Source organism: Coenobita brevimanus, chromosome 20 (genome assembly GCF_032717465.1).
Source record: "Coenobita brevimanus isolate Jiangsu-jjx chromosome 20, ASM3271746v2, whole genome shotgun sequence".
NCBI lineage: Eukaryota > Metazoa > Arthropoda > Malacostraca > Decapoda > Coenobitidae > Coenobita > Coenobita brevimanus.
This window is the reverse complement of record NC_136973.1, coordinates 563,979-569,978: the sequence shown is the minus strand read 5'-3', so window position 1 is coordinate 569,978 and position 6,000 is coordinate 563,979. Positions and strand designations below refer to the sequence as shown.

General features: G+C 42.0%; 1 protein-coding gene across 1 annotated transcript in view; it reads left to right on the top strand.

The window, feature by feature from the left end:
- The first annotated feature begins 1,375 nt into the window (after nt 1-1,375).
- LOC145391827 (uncharacterized) overlaps nt 1,376-6,000 on the top strand; it is a 43,838-nt gene continuing 39,213 nt past the window's right edge. The window contains exon 1 of the mRNA XM_080266314.1: nt 1,376-1,558. The gene's annotated coding sequence lies outside the window, so the exon portion shown is untranslated. The remainder of the gene's footprint in view (nt 1,559-6,000) is intronic.

Genomic DNA, 6,000 nt, shown 5'->3' with positions numbered 1-6,000 from the left:
GAGTGGGATCAGTGTGGAGGCCAGGGAATTAACGGGGTAAGGGAGCTGACCGTAGCTACGACACTGATAATGAGTAACCACAGTAGTACAGGCCACAAATCGAGTAGTCTTAGCTAACTTGAAGTCTGGAGGTAGCAAGACCACCAAAATAAATGGGATTAATAGCATGAACGTAGTAGTTCCACCAACCATTGCTCTTCTATGGCAGAATATATGTCTCATCACTCACTCTGATGTTTTGGTTGCCATCTCTTTCCATCCCACACCGGTATATGAGAAAATAATAAATATTACCTTCTCTGAGTATTCCCAGAAGCTCATTTGTTGTGGAGGCGTTGATGTTCCTGTGGAGGCAAGGCTTTCAACAGTCGTGCAGTATATTCTCTCCCATCAAACTAACCCCTTCAGTTCGATGACGTATTATCTAGCTTATTCTTCGTATTTCCAGGCGATCATATTCATCTTTCGAGAAACTTTTCGAACAGGAAGGGGTAGGTATATCCACCCTTAACTCCATCACAAAAGGTCTCACTTTAGCTGAAAAGAATTGTCTGGAGATAGTAAGGATAAAATACGAAAATGGATAACTGGATCGACGGGGTTGACACTGATATATGGTGCTAGTTATGAAGAAGATATAAGAAAAGGATATAGAACCTTGTTACTGTCATTTCCTACCTGTGAGCTTGGGGAATTAAGCTGCACAAGGACAAAACTTTCCGTCAAGGTAAAAGAAGTACAGAGAACCTAGTATATTCTGTTTTAGGTTCTAGGTACGCTTATTTGTAATATCGTACTTTATACTTTAATATTCTTTGGTTCTGTTACACGGAAGGGGTTCTATTCTTTCCAGAAATAATCCTCAGGAATGCTTTCAGTACAATGACGCTTTACTTATTTCATTCTAAATAAAACAAGATTGTTTTTCACATGCGAGACAATAAGCGATTTTGTACTGTTCACATTAACTAGGGGAAAAATTGCGATATCTCCATCTTCGAAGCTGAACTGTATCGAGACGGACTGGTGTATGGTGCTAGTCACGAAAAAGTGTTGTGGAAAGGATGCAGAGCCGTAATATTGTCTTATTCTGCCACTGAGCTGCGGAAACTAGGCAGCAAAAGGACGAAAATATCCGCCAAGTTAAACTGAATAAAATATGGTCAGTTAATTCAAAGTGGATTATTTTTGGATCTCATCGCTCATGTCACGTCATAAAATAATCTAGGTAATCTAGCGATATGTTGCAACCAGATGACAGGAGGCTGGGGGGGGGGGAACCTATCATCCTTGGGGGTGGGGGGAGAGGGTCGCTGGAGGGATTGTGGGCTTGCGGTAGTGAGCGCTGAGGCGTTTGTAGAGGGTGGGTGTGGTGCGCATGTGCTCTCGCCCTCTCCTCTCACTCACTCCCTTATATTAGTTCCAAGTGATTATTATTTTTTCTTGTGACTGGACGAGGGTGTAGTGTTACGAGGGTTTGTATGGAGGGGGAGAGTCACCACTACCATCACTACTACCATTCTGCTGCTACCATAACTACCATCATCGCTGAGCTGAGGTAAGGATACTGCACTGAGGATGGGGTTATTAGTAACACACACACACACACACACACACACACACACACACACACACACACACACACACACACACACACACACACACACACACACACACACACTATTACAACCACATCTACCACAATCACTACCATAACTACCACCGTCACTACCACAGCAACTACCGATACTTACCACAAATACTACTGTTACACTGAGAGCTACCGTCTACCGATATTAGATTCCTACCACTATCATTCTGTCTGTACTAGTATTATTGCTGTACTTGAACTCTTAACTACCACCATCACCACCACTACCACCATCGCATCCATTACTACCACTATTATATTACCAAAATTGTAACTACCACTACCACCCACAACCACAACTACCAACATCACCATCACTGTTACCATCTTCAGCACTGCCACTAACATGAGCACCAATACCACCACCAACACAACCACCATTACCATCTCCACAACCATCACTTCTACTAGTATCACTATAATCACACCTACCATTACCATCATCATTCCCTCTACAACCACCACAACCACACCCACAACTACCACTAACACTGTCTAACCCGTTCTAACCTGAAGATGACTCCCGATCCCTTCATCTCAGTTGATGGCCAAGCGTAGTCATATTAGAGGATTGATCTGACTAGTAACCAAGGACACTCACTGACGTTACTTATCTATACATGTTATAATATTGACGTTACCTGTGTACGTACGTGTGTATGTATGTATGTAGTGTTATGGTAGGTGGCAATGAATGATTAAATATCTTACACACAAATAAACAACATTAAGATAATTAAAAAAAACACGTGTTTGTAACCATGATGAAGTAGAATTTAAAACGCATTGAAATGAAGTTAAATCACCATTATGAATGAATTTAAAAACGTACCGGGTAAGTTAAAAGACTTTTGAATGAATACTAGCTATAAACTGAGATTTAACATATAGCATGTGATTGGAAGTAAACACATATGAGGTTTAATCCTTCATTCACTGTATTTATATAATTGAACTTTTGTCAACCAATGGATCCTGTAACCGAGTCAGCTCAGGAAGAAAACTGAAAGAATATGAAGAAAGAGAGAGAGAGAGAGAGAGAGAGAGAGAGAGAGAACGGAAGCAGTATAATGAGCAAGAGAACTGGAAAATAAAGCGATAGAGGTAAACGGAATATGACAAGAAATTAAAATGAAAAGAAACAGGAAGCAGAAGCAACAAAATGAAAATTATAAAAACGAAGGAGAAAATAGAAGCAGTAGGAAATAAAAATGATAAAAAAATGATACAAAATGATAAACAAACAGATACCGTAATGAAATGATAAGAACAATGTGTCTACCGTAAGGGAATTCGCAAAGACAACTCCATAATCATTTCGTCATTGCTATAGAGTCTTGAGATTTCCTCCATATATTACATCTCTCAAAGTTCCACGTCTTACTTCTCTCTCTCTCTCTCTCTCTCTCTCTCTCTCTCTCTCCAGGAGCCTGACATGAGAGTAATATGGTGGGATGTGTGTGGTGGGAGACTCTCACTGGCCCATATGGCTGAGGTGTGTTAAGCAAAAGAGGCAGTACACACACACACACACACACACACACACACACACACACACACACACACACACACACACACACACACACACACACACACACACACACACACACACACACACACACACACACACACACACACACACACACACACACACACACACAGACGGGTCTGTTAAGTCGTACGATATCTATTTTGATGCCAATGTTTGTGCCATCAGGAAGTTTTGCAACACACGTTCATGGATATCATAATGTGTGTGTGTGTGTGTGTGTGTGTGTGTGTGTGTGTGTGTGTAGCTTCTGGCCTTTGTCTCTTTGTCTTTTGCATACTAAAAAAAAAAAAAAAAAGGTTTGGGAACTACTGAGAGGCATAGAGTGGGAGGCTGGGATAGGGTAGGGTGGGTTGGTATAAGGTAGGGGTAAAAACAGGTGGGAGAGGTGGGACAAAAGTAGGATAGGGTAGGATGGGATGGTGTGGATCAGGCTTGGAGGAATTGCATTGGTGTGGGTCAGTTACATTTACAATTATAATTACCGGTACTTGTCATATTACTCAATTACATTTACAATTAGAATTAAAAGGAAGAAAAAGAATGCTGATTATAATTACCCAGTTTTAATATATCCAAATTACATTTCAATTACATATTTCAGTTAATTTTTTTCATGGTGTCACGTGTACGGTCTCATTTAACATGTTGACTTTATGGGGTATTCTCTCTGTCTCTGTCTCTGTCTGTCTGTCTGTCTGTCTCTCATTTCAGTATATCATAGCAATATTTGTATGATGTACTTTTAAAAACGATACCTCCAAACAGCCAAGTACAATTACAAATATAGTTGCTTTGTGAATTTAAAGCTCTTTTGCAATTACAATTACAATTTCTGGTAAATAAAAATAATTACAGTTACGATTACATTTACTCCCAAAATGTGTATTTAGTTACATTTCAGTTAAATTACATTCACAATTACTTCAAGCCTCGTGTGAATAGGGTGGGGTGAGGGAGGATGGGACAAGGGTGAGGCGGTATGGTGTGGATAGGGTGGGGTGGCATGCTGTGGACAGGATATGATGGGGTGGGCTGAGGTAAGTGTAAGGTTAGGTGGGATAGGATGGGGTGGGAGGGGGTGGGGTTGAACAAAGCTGGGATGAGGTGAGGTGGGGTGGAGTGAGAGAAGTGAACAAGGGGGAAGTGCAGCGATGCAGAACCAGAGGATGTCATGAGAGGAGAGGGCGAAGTGAGTGAGGTTGAGAGAGAGAGAGAGAGAGAGAGAGAGAGAGAGAGAGAGAGAGAGAGAGAGAGAGAAATACTATTAAAAAAAAAACACGTACCATCATGACCATTAAGAATAAAAAAAAAAAAAAATCATCACCCCCACCACCACCACGAACACTCAACATTATTAACTCTACCACGACTATCACAGTTAATACTACTAAAATTATCACAACATCACTACCAGCACATCAGCATTATCACCAACACCACCACAGTTACCATTATCGACAGTGTCATAGCTATCACCATTATCATCACTACTATAACTATCATCATTATTAACACCACCACCGGGACCATAATCATCATCACTATCACCACCACCATCACTCACGGAACACTACAGATACGATTTAATGTGGAACAGGGAACAATTACGTGTGTGTGAGGGCTGTTAGGGGTTAGTATGGTCCGGAAGAGAAAAGAGGTAGAGAGAATTAAGAATGCAAGAGAGGACTAGGAGCGACTAGAGAGGACTGGGAAGGGTTAGAGAAGGTTAGGAAGAGTAAGAGAGGACTGGAAAGGGCTAGAAGAGGCTGCAGAGTTAAGAGAAGGTCTGGGAAAGGCTGGAAGGGCTTTAAACTAAGATGGACTGGAAAGGGGTTGAAGAAGGCTGGGAAGGTCCGTGTCAAGTGGAGTGCTTAAGTATTGGTTCACCAGTCCGTTACTCTGTCCCGTCCAAACACACACACACACACACACACACACACACACACACACACACACACACATTGCTCTCATAATCGCACTTACTCTCACACGCACTCACACTCATGCCCTTGCCCTCTCGTACACTGACAGTTTTTTCTTACTTAGGTGCTCATATGCATTGTTCGTACTGAATGCACGCTAGGGCTGTCACCTTCAGGACTGGTGCGATGATATTATGAGGGGTATTTTTTACGATATGCCTGTGGGTCTTATGGAACATCAGTATCGCGTGGCTTAACGAAATTCAAATAATCAGACTGCTCCCTGACCAGCCAGGGAACGAACTCGCTTCTTATTGGACAGCATACTATCTCTCTGACCATTCACCACCACTGTCATATGTTCCACCGTCTGTATCTTGCTTCTGTTCTACCATACCACTGTCTACAGGATTAACTTGTGTTTCACCGTGTCTTGTTTCTGTTCTACCCTACCACTATTTACAGTTACTTTCTTGTGTTTCACTGTCTGTGCCTTGTGCGAGTCCTACCATGCATCTGCTTGTAACCACATCCTCGTGCTTCACCGTCTCTGCATTGTAGTCAATCCCTCCAATTATCCTTCACCATACCTTTGTTACCTACCACTACGATATCTTCTGTTTCTCGGTCATGTGCCTTGGACCTACCCTTTTTAAAATTCCCTGTGACTTTATCCTGACACGAAGAGGGCTGGGAAGGGCTGAGGGGGGTCTGGAGAGGACTAGGGAGGAAGTATAGCTGAGGTCTAAGGCTGCAAAGGGCTAGGGGAGTCTGGAACTGTGAACAGGGGCAGTAGAGAGCTAGGGAGTATATAGTATCGAGAATAAGGTTAAGAGAGAATCTAAAATAGAAAATAAAGTATAGGGAGAATCTCG